Genomic DNA, 18,511 nt, shown 5'->3' on the forward strand with positions numbered 1-18,511 from the left:
CGCCCCCAAGTCAAGAAGTGTGTGCTCATCCGGTAGTTCCTAATTACACAAGTGATGGTTGGGCTACCGGGATCCTTGTATTTTTGTGGCACATCTTACTTGTTGATGATACTCACTTTTTCTGTCAGAAATATTTACTTTTGAATACTCTGTCGTCTATTAGTAGTGTATAGGTCTTTTAGAAATTTGGCATATGAAGGAATTTGTTTAACGGCATCCAGTAGAGGGATGTTGCCTTCACTTGTTTAAACACCTCTAGAATATCCTGAGAATTAGATAGAGGTTTTGGTGCACTCAACCGCTGAGGGAATGGAGAAATCAACTTGCCTTGAGGTTCTGGTTCTAATCCATGTGGAGAAGTGCTAGGTCCATCATTCTCGTCTTCTTCTAGGTCTTTAGGCTTTTCATCCTTTACCAGAATGGACTTGTCAATTTTCTTTCCACTCCTAAGAGTGGAGAAAGACATAGCTTGCTCCATATGATTTAAAGACCTTGGATCACTTATTTCGTATTGCGGTTTAGGAATGGGGAGAGGTTGGGCTGGAAGCATCCCTTTCTCCCTAGTCGCTATATGTGATTCTATCCTTTGCATCGACATTGCAAGCATTCCAAATGTGGTTTTGATATCATGGAATGTTTGTTCCATCTTCTGATTATATAGCTCTTGGTCTTGAGTATGTTTTAGGACCGGATCCTTTTGAGGTTTCCCTTGATTTAAAAATTGGTTAAGGAATCCTTGAGGAGTAGCAGTTTGTCCATTCCTCCAGCTGAAGTTTGAATGATTTTTCCAACTAGGATTGTAAGTATTGGAAATGGGTCGCTTGAAAGGTCTTTGGTAATTTTTATGGCTTTTAATTGCTCATTCAATACCTCTTAAAAAATAGGTATTGTTGGACAATTTTCAGTTGTATGTAAGTTGCAAGCACCACAAACAACTTCCTTAGCCTTATCCTTCTTAAGTTCCATGGCCTCGAGTTTCCTTATGAGACTGTGTAAGTGTAATGGTTATTTGTTACCTTGATTGTCAAATTTTGTAGTGCCAAATCCAAAATCTGTGTCTTGTGTAGCACATTGATATATCTGTTCAAGGTAATGCATCACATGTATAAGGAAAATGCTTCAAGTCAAGAACAATGATCTACTTCAAGTAATGCAAGGTCAAGTACATTGTTCTCTTCTCTTAAACTTCAGAGTTTTAAAGCTACGAGATCCTGTTCAAGACTCAAGGTGAAATACAACTCAAGAACTACAAGTTCAAGGTTTCAAAGATCTCAAGTTCAAGCTTCATAATGTGTTGAGATCTCAAGTCTCATGAACTTCAAAGATCATCCATCATCTGAAGAGATGAAGGTTTAATGTCCATACTTCACATTTAAGGTATGATGACCTTAGATTAACCTTAGGGTAGGTCATTTTGTATAAATAATTCAAATTGAATCATTTTATAAATGTTTGGTTTGTTCTTAGACTAGTCCTAGACTCTATTCGACTAGTCCTAGAACTGGCTCGACCAGTCCAAAAAATTCCAAGACCAGTCCTAAGTTGTTGCAAATTTCTAGAATTTTTTGGTTGAGCTATGACCAGTCCTAGAGTCTGCTTGACTGGTCGTGTGAACAGTGCACGACCCATTCACGACCAGTCCAACAGTTACGACTCAAACTCCAACAACTATTCCTGGCTCCTCACAACCAGTCGTGGGCAGGTCACGACCAGTTGTGGAGGACTCACGACTAGTCGTGAAGTACCTACAACCAGTCGTAGAACAATTTTATCCAATCACAATCAAAATTTCATAATGTTATTAGCCATACGACCAGTCGTAGTGTCCACAGGACCAGTCGAAGATGCAATTTCTACACTATAAATAGAGCACAATTTTTAGAGTTTGATATCCAATTCAAGTAAAATCAAGGCATCACTCTGAGAGATAAGTTTATGTTCTTTTTAAGCTACATTGTACATATTTAATATTCTCTTTTGTTAGCTTTTATATTTGACTTTATTTCTGCATTCCAATCTAATTTGAAAGAGGAATTGTAATATTCCACTTCTTGGAATCAAAATCAAATAGAGCTAGCCCGACTTGATTTAATTTAAAATCAATTAGAACTTAGAACCATTTCAAAGTGAGTATTGGACATTGAACATCTACTCCGATTTGGTTCTTCCAAGATGCTACAAAAGGAGAAATCTAGGTATTTTATATTTGTGTAAATCTTCTATGTTTTTGGTTTCTTTGAGATTAAGCCAGAAAAATCTCTAAGTGTTGGTTATCTGGGGAGAGCCAAAAAACTCAGGGTGTGGGGTTTTTGAATTGTGTAAGCCCATTTGAAAGACAAAATTGTGAGGGTTTTAGGTGAACCTGAGAAAAACCTATCTTCATAGTAAACACTAATATCCCCTGTGTGAGGATATTAAGAGTGGAGTAGCAAGCTGTGTGGCTGTTGTTTAACAGTTGGTGTACACACAGGCGAACCACTATAACTCTTTGTATTTTATGGATGTGTGATTTATTTTCTATATCTTTAATCATTCAAGTTTGTGGGATGTATGTGTGTATGTGAATTTTGTAATATTTACATTTCAAGCATTGTGGGGAATTTTGTAATAGTTTAGACTTTCATTTCTTGTTATTTCCTTTCATTCCTCTTCAGTTTGAGATATTGATACTTAAACCGTTCTAGTAAGGTTGTCCTGCCATAAACCCTTGGGTTTTATGGTGTAAGGTTGTCCTTAGAACAATATTAGTATCAACCTCTCAAGACTTGAATTTTGAGGTTGCTTTACATTTCCGTATTATGAATTGCTTAAAGTGTTATTTTTCCTTTATTCATTTAAATTCTGCTATTATCATTTTAATTTGGCATAGTCTTATTCACCCCCCATCCAGGATTCATAGCTAGGCATTTTCAAGTGGTATTAAAGCCTAATAGCTCACCTTAATTGTTATATTTTTTAGATTTATTTCCTGAGCTAATCGATCTAAGCTATTTATAAGATGTCAAAATTTGATAGCCTTTCAGTCACTAGGCCTCCTCCATTTAATGGCTCCAATTATGCCTATTGGAAAGTCAGGATGAGAATTTTCTTAAAATCCATGGATGAGAGTGTGCAGCACGCCACAGTGACTGAATGGACCCCACCTACCACTGAAATAACTGGTATCGATGAATCAAAATCAATGAGAGTAACACCTATTTTTCTTGGACCACACTTTAGAAAAGTGAGAGTAGTGCAAATGCAAAAGTACTAAATGCAATCACTTGTGTACTATCACTAGATGAATTCAAAAGAATTATATCTTGTGATTCTGTTAAGCAAGCCTGGGATATTTTAGAAATGACACACAAGGGAACATTAATTGTCAAGAAATCTAAAGTCCAAATCCTCACAACCAAATTTGAGGAAATACATATGGAAGAAAATGAAATGTTTATGGACTTCTATACTAGATTAAATAACATTGTGAACTCTATGTGGGGTCTTGGTGACAAAATCCCTGAAAGTAAAGTATGTGCAAAGATACTACGCTCACTTCCTGAACGGCTCAATTCTAAGGTAACTGCGATCCAGGAACTTCGTGATACGGATAATATGAGGGTAGAAGAATTAGTTGGGTCTTTACAAAACTATGAGTTAAATTTTAAAGCTCCTAAAGGTAAATTTATTGTCCTTAAATCATCTAAAAATGTTTCTCAAGAAAACAATAGCAATTCTGATTTAGAAAACTCAGAAGATGATATGGCCCTTCTAGCGAAAAAGTTTTACAAAATTTTCAAAAGTAAAAAGAGGGTTGATTTTCAAAAAGCTAATGATAAGAAAAGATCTAAATCTAAAACTTAGAAATCATTAAATGTCAGTCAATGTTACAACTGCCAAGAATATGGGCATTTGGCAAACAAGTGTCCTAAAAAGGATAAACCTAAAAAGAAGAGTATGTTCGCTACTTGGGATGAATCTTCCGATTCTGAAGCTTCTTCTGAATTAGAAGATTCTGAAACAGAGTCGGGGAATGAAGTCAAAGCCCTTATGACTCTAGCCAAGTTCACTTTTCAGATAATGATGATTTAACTAGTGAAGAAAATCTGAATAGTAATCATGAAAATGAAGAAGATCTTCAAGATGCCTATAATGCCCTTTACAAGAAAAGTTGTAAAATTACTGTTAAATTAAAACTTCAAAAAGAAAAGTTTTCAAAGCTTAAAGAAAAATTTTTATTCTCTTAGTTTAGAAAAATTCCATATTTTAGATTGTTTTGAAAAATGCAAATGCGATTTAGAATTCAAAACCTCCCGGATTGAAAATCTGAAATCTGAAAATGAAAAACTTAAACTTGAAGTTTCTTCACTTTTGAGTTTAAAGGATACATGGAAGTATGCCCGAGGTGATCCAAAATTAGAAAAACTTTTATCTAGATCAAGAAAATGTGGTGACCAATCCGATTTGGGCTGCGATAGAGATATTCCTCCTAAACAGAAGAATACTTCTCCTAAGTTTGTAAAAGGAGAGTCCTCAAACTCAAAAGAGAATAGTTCTAATCAAAAGTTTTCTAAAATACCAAAACATTTCATTCTTTTAAACCTAAAAGTTACCATATCAACTATAATAATCAGAACCGAAACCCTTTAGCTGAAAAACTAGTTGATTTGCATGAGGAGATCTTAAAATCTAACTCAATGGGTCATTCTTACAACAACTACAAACATTAGAAGACCAACTATACTCCTAAACCCAAAACAGTTATGAAATGGGTTCTTAAGGTTACTTACTTGGTTGCCCACATGGCTTTCAAAGCTATAAGTCACTCAAAGTGGTACTTAAAAAGTGGATGCTCAAGGCGTATGACTGGTGATAAAGGTCTATTCACTGATCTTAAAGACATGGCTAATGATTCAGTCACATTTGGTGATGGTAGCAACTGCAGGATTATTAGCCAAGTTACAGTTCAACTCTTTAACCTTCCCTTATTTGAGAATGTGTTATATGTTGAAGGGTTAAAACACAATCTATTAAGCATATCTCAAATATGCGATAAAAATCATAACGTAAAATTTACTAACCAAGGTTGTGAAATTTTAAACAAAAAGGGTTTTATAATATTAACTACTCATAGAACTTCTGAAAATTGCTATATTGTTAGTGATTCTAACTTATCTAATCAATCGTGTTACATTGTCCATACCGATGAGACTGAGTTATGGAATAAACGTCTTGGACATTTACACTACCGTAATCTATAAAGATTGAGCAAAAGAGAACTGATAAGAGGTCTACCTAAATTACAGAAAGTAGACAAAATAAGTGGCAAATGCCAGATTGGCAAATAAACTAAGAGTACTCACAAAAAGGTGAACTCCAATGCCACATTAAAACCGCTTGAGCTTCTCCATATGGATCTTATAGGACCAACCAGAACGGAGAGTCAAGGTGGCAAAAAATATATATTGGTAATCGTGGATGACTATACCAGATTCACTTAGGTAACCTTCTTAAGGGATAAATCAGAAACCCTTGATGAAGTGAAAAGAGTTCTCAAATGAATCCAAACGGAAAAAGATTCTCAAGTCTATAAGATCCGTAGTGATCATGGATCAGAATTTGAGAATAGCAGTTTTGAGAAATTTTGTTACGATCAGGGAATATCACATGAATTCTCTACACCCAAAACTCCACAATAAAATGGAATTGTTGAAAGAAAAAATATAGTGCTTCAAGAAATAGCAAATGTAATGTTGAATAGTCTGAAGCTCCCTAAAAATATTTGGGTTGAAGCTGTAAATACTGCATGCTATATAATCAACTGGGTTTATACAAGTAAAACTTATAATAAAATGGCTTATGAAATGTGGTTCGATAAGAAGCGTACTGTCAAATACTTTCAAGTTTTTGGTAGCAAGTGTTATATTTTACATGACGTGAAAATCTTGGCAAGTTTGATACTAAAAGTGATGAAGGGATCTTTTTAGGATATTCTTTAAACAGTCGAGCATATTTTTTACTGAATAAGAGAACCAGTGTTATTCAAGAGTCCATTAATGTGGTCATTGATGATCACTTGAATACACCTGCCACAAGTTCAGATAATGGTGAAGTTCTTTTAATTGACAAACTAGATACTTCATCAAGTCAAAATAACTTTGAACTGAGGACTGTCAAAGATCATCCAACCACTCAGATTCTTAGAAACCCTCTCACTAGTGTGTGCACTCATAGACAACTAGAAGATATATGTAATTAAGTGTGCTTTACATCCCAGATAGAACTGGTTAACGTAAAAGAAGCTCTTACTGACGAAAACTGAATAGTAGCGATGCAAGAAGAGCTTAACCAATTTGTGAGAAATGATGTTTGGTATCTTGTTCCTAGACCTAAAGATAAACATATTATCGGAACTAAGTGGATTTTCAAAAATAAGTCTGATGAACTTGGTAATATAATTCGAAACAAGGCTAGACTGGTTGTACAAGGGTACACTCAAATTGAAGGCATCGATTATGATGAAACTTTTGCCCCAGTAACTCGTCTTGAATCAATTAGACAATTTATATCCATTGCTTGCTTTAGAAAATTTAAAATTTATCGAATAGATGTAAAGAGTGCCTTCTTAAATGGTGATCTGCATGAAGAAGTTTATGTTGAACAACCAATTGGTTTTGAAGACCCTAAGAATGCTGATCATGTCTATCGCCTAAAAAAAGGCTCTCTACGGTTTGAAACAAGCTCCCAGGGCATGGTACGAAAAATTGACTAAGTTTGTACTAAGTCATAATTTTCTAATGAGAAGTGTTGATAAGACTCTTTTTGTTAAGAAACATAACGATCATATCTTAATAGTGTAGATCTATGTTGATGATATTATTTATGGTTCTACCTATACTAACATGACTGTTGAGTTTGCAGATTTAATGAAATCTAAGTTCAAAATGAGCATGGTTGGGGAATTGAATTATTTCCTAGGGTTGCAAGTAAAACAACAACCTGATGGTATTTTTATTTCTCAAACCAAATATGCTCTTAACTTAATTAAAAAGTTCAAATTTGAGAATGGAAAAAATTTTGATACTCCTATGAGTACAACTTTAAGACTCTCAAAGATTCTACAGGTAAAAATGTGGATCCTTAAATTATATCGTAGCATGATTAACAGTTTACTTTATTTACAAGTAGACTTGATATTACTTTTAGTGTTGGTATTTGTGCTAGATATCAATTTGACCCTAAAGAGTCTCATCTAACTGCTGTTAAGCAGATTATACGATATGTCACAAGTTCAGCTAATTTGGGTCTCTAGTATCCATATAATACTAGTGTTTAGTTGGCAGGGTACACTGATGCTGATTGGGCTGGAAATATCGATGATAAGAAATCAACCAGTGGTGGTTGTTTCTATATCAAAATTTATTTAGTTTCTTAGTTTAGCAAGAAGCAAAGTTCTGTATTGCTCTTAACTACTGAGGCTGAATACATCGCAGCTGCAAATGCATGTACTCAGCTTGTATGGATGAATAGAATGTTAAGCGATTACGGAATTGTATAAGATTCAATGGTTTTATATTATGATAATTCCAGTGTAATAAATATATCTAAAAATCCAATTCAGCATTCACAAACCAAGCACATTGACATTAGATATCACTACATTCGTGAATTAGTGGAAGAAAAGACAATCTCTTTGGATTACATTCTGACCGAGACTCAACTTGCTGACATTTTCACTAAACCGCTCGACAAAAGCAGGTTTAATAAATTGAAATTTGATCTTAGTATGTGCAATTTAAATTAATTATTCATGCATTTTTGTATTTTAATTTATATATTTGTTAGATTATAATTTTAAATTTTCAAAATTATGTGAAAAATGCATGTTTGTGTCTTTGCACGACCAGTCAGGAGGTACTCGACCAGTCATGGCACAACCGGTTAAGGACGACCCATGACCAGTCGTGTAGTGCGCTGGACCTTTTTTAATTTTGGAAAAAATCATTTCTTCCTCATTTCCTCCTCCTTCTCCAACAGGCCATAACATGATTATTCGTACCCAACTTCTTGATTCTTCAAGGTTAGTCCATTATTTTCATTTTCCTTCTAGATTTAAATGCATATCACTTTGTTTTCTTCCTTGGAGTGCTTGATTTCAAGTTTCCTTGAAGATTTTGGGGTTCTCTTCACCCAAATCTAGTTTTGAGAAAACTCATTCCACATCTTTTGCAACTCCTTGCTTCTTTGATTTTCTTGTTGCAAATGGATTCTAAAGGGAAAAAGAAAACTTCCCATGGTGCTTCCTCATCTAGATCAGCTCCTTTTACAAGGCACCATCTTTGGTCACTCGAAGATGATCCCTCATATGTGCGAGATTTACGATTACGCAAAGTTATTGTTGAGCGACCTGTGCATATTGAACACATTGCTCCTTTTGGTCTCCTTTCACTTCTCTAATCTATAGGTTGGGTTAACATCCTACATTGGGGTGGGCCAACATACCAGTCTATTGCGCAGGCTATGTTTGCTTGCATTTCTGATTTTTTGACCGAGAATTTAACATTTATAATACCAACTAAAGAAGGTCTATTTGAAATTGACCGTCATCTTATTTCGACTCTAATGGACATACCTGTTAATGATGAGGGTATTCCTATTCACACTCTAGTTGAGAAACCTTCGAAATCAGAAAAATGCATGGTCATTAGAGCATTATGCAACATAGATGTGCAATGGACTCATAAGGGGAATGCGCTTACTTCCAAGTACTTGTTACCCAGATACAGGGTTCTTCACAGAATCTTTATTTCAAATCTGTATCTGTGTTTTGGTAACAAAACAGAACTGACTTCCTTTATGGTTTAGATTTTGCATTCTGTCATTTCAGGCTCAAATGTCTGTCTTCCTTCTTTGATCTGTCATTCTATTATTCAATGTCACCTCCATCCTGGACACAGTGGTATTCCATTTGCATATCTTATGACCGTATTAACTACTCATATGCTAGTTGCTATGCCTGTTGGAGAGGCTCCTATTCATCATCTTATTTTCAACAATTCAAATATAAATAAGATAAAATTGGAACTGGCTCCTGGCCAAGTAGATATAGATGACATTTTTGATGAAATTGAATCAAACTCTACAAATGACCCTGACTATGAGCCATCTGATTTGGATGCTCATCTTCGTGCACTTGATGAGAAGGTAGAGAACATGAATGTTGCCCATGATTTGTAATTTAAATATATCCGCAAGTATCTTAGGAGCTTAAACAAGGGCCTTCATCAACTTGATCCTACCATACCTGCTCCTTCTTCAAGATCTGATTAAGTGTTTTTATCCTATGGTCTGTAATAACTCTTATACTAGTTTGCTTTCTTTCAGTTTGTGAGACTTACTTTGGTTGACTTTGGTATATGCTGGTTAATGATATGTGAACTTTGAATTTGCTTATATATCTTTAATATCTTGCCTAATTAACTCCTTTATTACTCTCTTGTTAAGTCTTCCTCTTCCATTTCTTCTTTGCTTCCTTTGTCATATTGTGACAAAAGGGGGGAGAATATTTCTTTGGATTGATTTTTTATGGATATGGAATAAATATGGATGTGGGGTAGTAGCATAATTTTTATCAATTTATGTGTGTTATTCAGGGAGAGTAAGGAGGAGTTTTGCTTACTTCATGATGATGTGTGCTAGTTGATGATAACTAGTGCTTGATTCTTTAACTAGGCTGTAACTGGTTTTCTTTTATAAGTGCATGGTTCTTTATTGAGCATGTGATGCTACTCTTACTCTTATTCTTAATGAAGTGTGTTTTGTCACAAATTTGACGAAGGGGGAGATTGTAAGTGCAATGGCTATTTGTTACCTTGATTATCAAATTTTGTAGTGCCAAAACCACAATTTCTATCTTATGTAGCACATTGATATATCTGTTCAAGGTAATGCATCACATGTACAAGGACAATGCTTCAAGTCAAGAACAATGATCTACTTCAAGTAATGCAAGGTCAAGTACATTGTTCTCTTCTCTAAAGCTTTAGAGTTTTAAAGCTACGAGATCTTGTTCAAGACTCAAGGTGAAATACAACTCAAGAACTACAAGTTCAAGGTTTCAAAGATCTCAAGTTTAAGCTTCATCATGTGTCAAGATCTCAAGTCTCATGAACTTCAAAGATCATCCATCATCTGAAGAGATGAAGGTTCAATGTCCATACTTCACATTTAAGGTATGAATGACCTTAGATTGACCTTAGGGTAGGTCATTTTGTATACATAATTCAAATTGAATCATTTTATAAGTATTTGGTCTGTTCTTAGACTAGTCCTTGACTCCGTTCGACTAGTCCTAGAATTGGCTCGACCAGTAAGGAAAATTTCAAGACCAGTCATAAGTTGTTGCAAATTTTCAAAAAATTTTGGTTGAGCTATGACCAATCTTGGAGTCTGCTCGACCGGTCGTGTGAACAGTGCATGACTCATTCACGACTAGTCCACCAGCTACGACTCAACCTCCATCAACTATTCCTGGCTCCTCACAACCAGTCGTGAGCAGGTCACAACCAGTCGTGGAGGACTCACGATCAATCGTGAAGTGCCTACGACCAATTGTGGAACAGTTTTATCCGATCGCGCTTAAAATTTTAAAATGTTGTTGGCCTTACGACCAGTCATAGTGTCCACAGGACCAGTCGAAGATGCGATTTCTACAACTATAAATAGAGCATGATTTTCAAAGTTTGATATTCAATTCAAGTAAAATCAAGGCATCACTCTAAGAGATAAGTTTGTGTTCTTTTTAAGCTGCATTGTGCATATTTAATGTTATCTTTTGTTAGCTTTTTATATTTTATTTTGTTTCTGCATTCCAATCTGATTTGAAAGAGGAATTGTAATATTCCACTTCTTGGAATCAAAATCAAATAGAGCTAGCCCAACTTGATTTAATTTAAAATCAATTAGAACTTAGAACCATTTCAAAGTGAGTATTGGACATTGAACTTTTACTCCGATTTGGTTCTTCCTAGCTGCTACAAAAGGAGAAATCCAGGTATTTTACATTTGTGTAAATCCTCTATGTTTTTGGTTTCTTTGAGATTAAGCCAGAAAAATCTCTAAGTGTTGGTTATCTGAGGAATGCCAAAAAACTCAGTGTGGGGTTTTTGAATTGTGTAAGCCCATTTGAAAGACACAATTGTGAGGGTTTTAGGTGAACCTAAGAAAAAGCTATTTTCATAGTGAATGCTAATATCCACTGTGTGAAGATATTATGAGTGGAGTAGAAAGATGTGTGGTTATTATTTAATAGTTGGTGTACACACAAGCGAACCACTATAACTCTTTGTGTTTTGTGGATATGTGATTTATTTTCTATATCTTTAATCATTCAAGTTCGTGGGATGTATGTGTGAATGTGAATGTTGTAATATTTACATTTCAAGCATTGTGGGGAATGTTGTAATAGTTTAGACTTTCATTTCTTGTTATTTCCTTTTATTCCTCTTCAGTTTGAGAAATTGATACTTAAACTATTCTAGTAAGGTTGTCTTGCCATAAACCCTTGGTTTTTACAGTGTAAGGTTGTCCTTAGAACAACATTTGTATCAACCTCTCAAGACTTGAATTTTGAGGTTTATTTACATTTCCGTATTGTGAATTACTTAAAGTGTTATCTTTCTTTTATTCATTTAAATTTCGCTATTATCATTTTAATTTGGCATAGTCCTATCCCCCCCCCCCCCCCCCCCCCTCTCTAGGACTCATAGCTAGGCCTTTTCAGATTGGCCACTTTTGCATTTGTATCATCTTCCTCTTTTAAGAGATACATTCCACCCTTCTCCTTTGACTGAATATGCTTAGAAGTGATGCTAGGTTTTAAGGAGATGTCCTATGATTGCATGTTTTCAGCAAGCTTGTTAAAATAATCCCACACATCACTGACATTTTGGTTCATGAATTCCTCATTGCACATTATCTCGACCATTTGGCGCATTGAATATATCAGCCCATCATAGAAGAAACTTATTATGTGGCACATTTTAAAACCATATTGTGGGCAAGAACTGACAAGTTCCTTGAACCACTCTTAACATTGGAAGAATGTTTCATCTTCCTTTTGGGCGAAGTTCATGATTGACTTTCTGAGGGTGTTTGTTTTATGATATGGAAAAATTTTCTTAATGAACTCCCTTGTCGTGTCGTTCCATCTGCCAATTGATCGTGGACATAGTGAATGCAACCACGTCTTAGAATTTTCTTTTAAGGTGAAGGGAATGAGTTTCAGCCTGATCGTGTCTTCAGACACATTAAGAAAGTATAAAGTGGCTATTATCTCATTAAACTCTTTCATGTGGAGATATGGATTTTCATATTCGAGTTCATGGAACTTTGGAAGGAGTTGGATCACTCCTAGCTTGATATCCATGTCCTAAATTCTCCGAAAAGATCATGTAGGACAATGTGCTCACCCCTGTCAATAATAGATAATCTCGTAAAGTACAAGGCGGGGGTGCCTGATATACCTCATTCTCATCCTCAGCTTCCTCAACATGTGGTTGAGGTTGATTTGCAGGTTAATTCACAGCCATCACTTCTATTAACTCTGAAAACCTGAAGTGGTATCTGAAAAGGCCAAGCTATATGTCCTAGAGGGGGTGTGAATAGGACAATGCCAAATAAAACTTATAACAGCGGAAATAAAAAGAAAATGATAGCCAAAGTAATTCAGAAAGCAGTAAATTAAAATAACCTCAAAATTCAGATCTTGAGAGGTTGATACAAATGTTGTTCTAAGGACAACCTTACACCAAAAACCAGAGTTTATGGTAGGACAACATTATTTCTAAAAAGATCTTTGTATCAAATCTCAAATCGAAGAGGAATACAGAATTAAATACAAACTGAATAAATTGTAATTAAAAATGTATTGTTCTAGGGACAGCCATACACCATAAAAATGGCAGGGCAACCTTGCTGGAACAACTTTCAAAAGAAATTGAAAATCAAGCTGATAAAGGAATAGCAGAAAATAAATTCTAAGCTATTACAACATTCTCACAAAGCTTGAATTAAATAATTACAACATTCACCACCATACATACATCCCACAAAAATTAATTAAAGATTAGAAGAATAAATCAACCACAACACAAGGGTTTATAGTGGTTCGCCTGTGTGTTCACCAACTGTTATACAAAAGCCACACAAAATGCTACTCCACTCCTAATATCCTCACACAGGGGATATTAGCGTTCACTAAAAATAGGTTTTCCCAGGTTCACCCAAAACCTTTACAATTGTGTCTTTGTCTGTGGGCTTACACAATTAAAAAAAAACTCCACTTCTGAGTTTTCCTGACTCTCCTCAGAAAACCAATACAACAAGATTTTTCTGGCAAATCTTGAAAGAAACCAAAATAGAAAGGAATTTATAATTAAATGTAAAATACCTGAATATCTCCTTCGTTGTAGCAGCCCGGTAGAACCAAATCAAAGTAGATGATTGAATGTCCAAGTTCAATGTCCAGTACTCGATTACAATGGTTCTAATTCTAATAGATTTTAAATTAAACCAAATAGGGCTTGCCTTAATTGATTTTGATTCCAAAGAAAGGGAATAATAATTCCTCTTATCAAATTAGATTGGAATAGCAGAAACAAAATCAATTAAAATAAAGCTAAGGAAAGAGAATATTAAATAAGCACACTTAGCTTAGATGGAGCACAGAATTATCTCTCAGAAGTTCGACGAAGATTGGCTTGAATGAATTAATTAAATCGATGATTTCTTCTGAGATTCGTGCACTATTTATAGGTGAGAAGATCGGGTCTTCGACTGGTCTAGAGAGCTCTTCGACTAGTCGAAGCACTAACAGATATTTGAAAAATCCGGCGGGATATGCTTTGACCGTTCTACGACTGGTCGAAGCTCTCCTACGACTGGTCGTAGGTCACCTACGACTGGTCGTAGCTCTCCTTCGACTGGTCATAGGTCCTGAAAAACTTCACTGGAATTCGAGTCAAAGATGTTTGACTGGTCGAAGATGCAATCGACACTGTTCCTACGACTAGTCGAACAATTTCCTGGACTAGTCAAAGCATAACAGATTTCATCCGAAATTTGTAACAAACTCACGACTGATCGAGGAATTTCTTAGACTGGTCGAAGCAAGTCTAGGACTAGTCGAAGAAGGCCTAGGACTAGTCGAAGAACAGGCCAAACACATGTAAAATAAATATTCGGTTTATGTATCCGAAATGACCTACTTCTAAGGTCAACCTATGGTCAATCAAACCTCAATCATGAAGTATGGACATTGAAACATTAGGAACAAGTGACCTTGAAGTATGAGTCTTGAGGTCTTGATATAGATCAATCTTGAAATAGTGATGTAGCTCAATCTTGAAAGAGTCTTGAGTTCTTTACCAACTACCTTGTACTCTTCAGCTTGAGTCTTGTCTTGTGAGCTTTGCTTGTTGTGAGCTTAACTTGTTCATGAATGTTGATCCTTGAGAGAGCTTCACTTATGCAAGTTATATATAACATAACAGTGATTTTGGCACCACAAATTTGACAACAGACAGGGATATAAACTCTAGCACTTACAATCTCCCCCTTTGTCAAATTAGTGACAAAACACATAATTAAGATAAACAAAAGTAAAACAACTGGTTAATACATGCAAATCAACATTCAACCAGTTTCAACATTCAACCAGTTTCAACATTTAACCATTTTCATTCAACAAGATCAAACATATACTCAAGATCAAACATATACTCCCCTTAACTCCCCCTGAGTAACATAACCAATGCTACTCCTCTCATAATCACATTAAGAACAAACCATTCTCCCCCTTTTTGTCACAATATGACAAAGGAGAACTAAATAAAGGAATTCATGAGAGTAAACATGAGGAGGTAAGCATAAAACATGAGTATAGCAAAAGAGTGATAGCATCACATAGAATAAATATCCAGCATAAAATAAAAATAGAATCCAACTCTAAATCAGCCAAGTGCTAAGTTATAAAGTTATTACAGACCAGAAGTCTCATTAAAACTAGTCAGAACTAGAACTTAATGACGGAGCAGGAATAGAGGGATCAAGTTGGTGCATGCCTTTGTTCAAGCACCTAAGATATTTGCCCATGTACTTAAATTGCAAATCATGAGCAACAGACATGTTTTCCAACTTTACATTTATATTCTCAACTTTACCCTCTAATGCACTCAGACGTGCATCAACATCAGATGGTACAAAATCTGGATCATTTGCTGAGTCAGAATCCAGTTCCTCAAAAATGTCATCCATATTAATGTTATCACCAGCTTCTTCATGACTACTACCACCACCACCACCTTGTTCAGGAAGCAGATCCAACTTCATCTTATTGATATTTGTATTATTGAAGATCAGATGATGGATAGGTGCCTCATCAACTGGCATATCGACTAACATATGTGTAGCTAAAACAGACATTAAATAGGCAAAAGGAATGTCACTATGACCAGGATGGAGTCGAAACTGAATAATGAAATGACAGATTAAGGATGGCAAACAAATCTGAGTACCATTGGAAATAGCATGGATAACACGAACCATAAATGAAGTCAAGTCAGATTTATTACCCGAACGAGGATACAGATTAGACACAAAGATTCTGTGGAGAATTCTGTATTTGGGTAACAAATACCTTGCGTGGAGCGCATTCCCTTTTTGAGTCCATTGAACATCCATGTTGCACAAGTCTCTAGTGAGCATGCGTTTTTCAGACATTGAGGGTTTATCAGTTAAGTTATGAATTGGAATACCCTCATCATTCATAGGAATTTTCATAAGGGCTGAAATTAGATGACGATCAACGTCAAAAGGCCCTTCTCTAGTGGATATTTGGAAAGTTAAATTATCTTGTGAAAATGCACTAATACATGTAAACATGGATTGGGCAATGGACCGGTATGCAGGCCCACCCCAATGCAATAAGTTAATCCAACCTACATCTTTAAGCAAAGGAAGGATGTCAAAAGGTGCAATATGATTGACATCAACAGGATGTTCAACAATAACATTACGTGATCTAATGTCCCTAACATATGATGGATCATCATTGGGAACAAGAAGATGACGTTTAGAGATAGCGGTCAATCTGGAGGAAGAAGAAGGACCACGGGAAGTAGTTTTTCTACCTCTAGAAGCCATTTGCAATAAGGATTTCAAGAAATTAAGAAGTTGCAAAGGATTGAGAAGTGGGTTTTATCAAAACAGATTTTTCAAAATCTAAACCCCAAATCTCAATGATTTTCAAAATAGAAAGCTTCAAGAGAGAAAAGGAAACAATCTAGACACAAATCTGCAAGAAAAATGGGATTTGGAACACTAACCTTGAAGAACTTGAAAGATGGGTTCGACAAGTCGAAGTTCGGCTCCAAAGAGAAGAAAGAAGAAATGAGGAAGAAAGTGAAAAATCCCCAATTTAAAGTGAAACCTGTGTTCCATGACTGGTCGTGGGTATCTACGACCGGTCGTAGGACGACTGGTCGTGTATACTCACGACTGGTCGAATAAACCCCAAAAATTCAAATTACTTGCAATTTAAACAAAAATGGAATTTAATCTAGCAAATATATACACTATAATACAAGAAGGCATAAATTATCAATTTAAAATGCACATGCCAAGATCAAATTTCATCTTTTTGAACCTGCTTTTATCGAGAGGTTTTGTGAAAATGTTAGCTCGTTGGTCTTCAGTAGGAATATATTCAAGAGATATAACTTTTTCTTCTACTAATTCCCTTATATAATGAAATCTAATGTCAATGTGCTTAGTACGAGAATGCTGAATAGGATTTTTTGAAATATTTATCGCACTGGAATTATCACAATGTAATAACATAGAATCCTGTTTAATTCCATAATCACTTAGCATTCGTTGCATCCAAACAAGCTGTGTACATGCATTACCAACTTCGATATACTCAGCTTCAGCTATTGAAAGTGATATAGAATTTTGTTTCTTACTAAACCAGGAAACTAGACAATTTCCAATAAACAAACAACCACCACTGGTTGATTTTCTATCATCTAGATTACCAGCCCAGTCAGCATCCGAGTACCCAGCTAATTGAACATTGGTTTCATGAGGATACCAGAGACCAAGATTTATAGTACTTGCGACATATCTAATAATTCGCTTGACAGCAATCAAGTGAGATTCTTTTAGATCAGATTGATATCTTGCGCAAATACCAACACTTAGAGAAATATCAGGTCTACCAGCAGTTAAATATAACAAACTACCAATCATACTCCGATAAAGTTTTGAGTCAACATTTTTACCATTAGAGTCTTTTGATAGTTTCAGGGTAGTACTCATAGGAGTATTGAAATTCTTGCCATTCTCAAATCCAAATCTCTTGATTAGATTGAAAGCATACTTAGATTGATAAATGAATATTCCTTCAGGTTGTTGCTTTACTTGCAATCCAAGGAAATAAGTCAATTCCCCAACCATGCTCATGCTCATTTCGAATTGTGATTTCATCAAATCTACAAACTCAGTAGTCAAGTCAGTATAAGTTGATCCATAAATGATATCATCAACATAAATCTGCACCATTAAGATATGATCATTATGTTTCTTAACAAACAGAGTTTTATCAACAGATCCCATTTGAAAATTATGACTTAAAAAAAATTTTGTCAGTTTCTCATACCATGCCCTAGGTGCTTGTTTTAATCCATAAAGTGCTTTTTTAAGCCGATATATACGATCAGTATTTTTGGAATCTTCAAAACCCATTGGCTGTTCAACATAGACTTCTTCATGTAAATCGCCATTTAGAAAAGCACTTTTTACATCCATCTGATAGATCTTTATCTTTCTAAAACATGCAATGGATATAAATAGTCTGATAGATTCAAGACGTGCTACTGGTGCAAAGGTTTCATCGAAATCAATCCCTTCAATTTGAGTATAAACTTGTACCACCAGCCTAGCCTTGTTTCTAATTATATTTCCACATTCGTCAGACTTATTTTTGAAAATCCATTTTGTTCCAATGATGTGTTTATCTTTAGGTCTTGGTACGAGATACCAAACATCATTTCTTACGAATTGGTTGAGTTCATCTTGCATCGCAACAATCCAGTTCTCATCAGCCAGAGCTTCTTTTACGTTAGATGGTTCAATTTGGGATGTAAAACATGCATAATTACATATATCCTCAAGTTGTCTACGGGTGCGAACACCGGTGAGAGGATTTTCAAGAATTTGTGTGGTTGGATGATCTTTAACAGTCCTCAACTCAGAATCAGTCTGATTCGATGAAGTATCGGGTTTATCAATGATTAGTACTTCATCATTATCTGAATTAGAAATTGGTGTGTTTAAGTGATCATCAATGACAACATTAATGGATTCTTGAATCACACCAGTCCTTTGGTTCTGAACTCTATAAGCTCGACTGTTTAAAGAATATCCTAAAAAAATACCTTCATCACTCTTCGTATCGAATTTTTCCAAATTT

General features: G+C 35.3%; 1 non-coding gene across 1 annotated transcript; it reads left to right on the top strand.

Moving 5' to 3' along the window:
- Nucleotides 1–12,023: 12,023 nt before the first annotated feature.
- On the top strand, nt 12,024–12,130 carry LOC131250427 (small nucleolar RNA R71). Its single transcript, XR_009173354.1, has one exon. It is a non-coding gene; the product is annotated as a small nucleolar RNA R71 (small nucleolar RNA).
- The last annotated feature ends 6,381 nt before the right edge of the window (nt 12,131–18,511 follow it).

This window comes from Magnolia sinica, chromosome 6 (genome assembly GCF_029962835.1).
Source record: "Magnolia sinica isolate HGM2019 chromosome 6, MsV1, whole genome shotgun sequence".
In the NCBI taxonomy this organism is placed as follows: domain Eukaryota; kingdom Viridiplantae; phylum Streptophyta; class Magnoliopsida; order Magnoliales; family Magnoliaceae; genus Magnolia; species Magnolia sinica.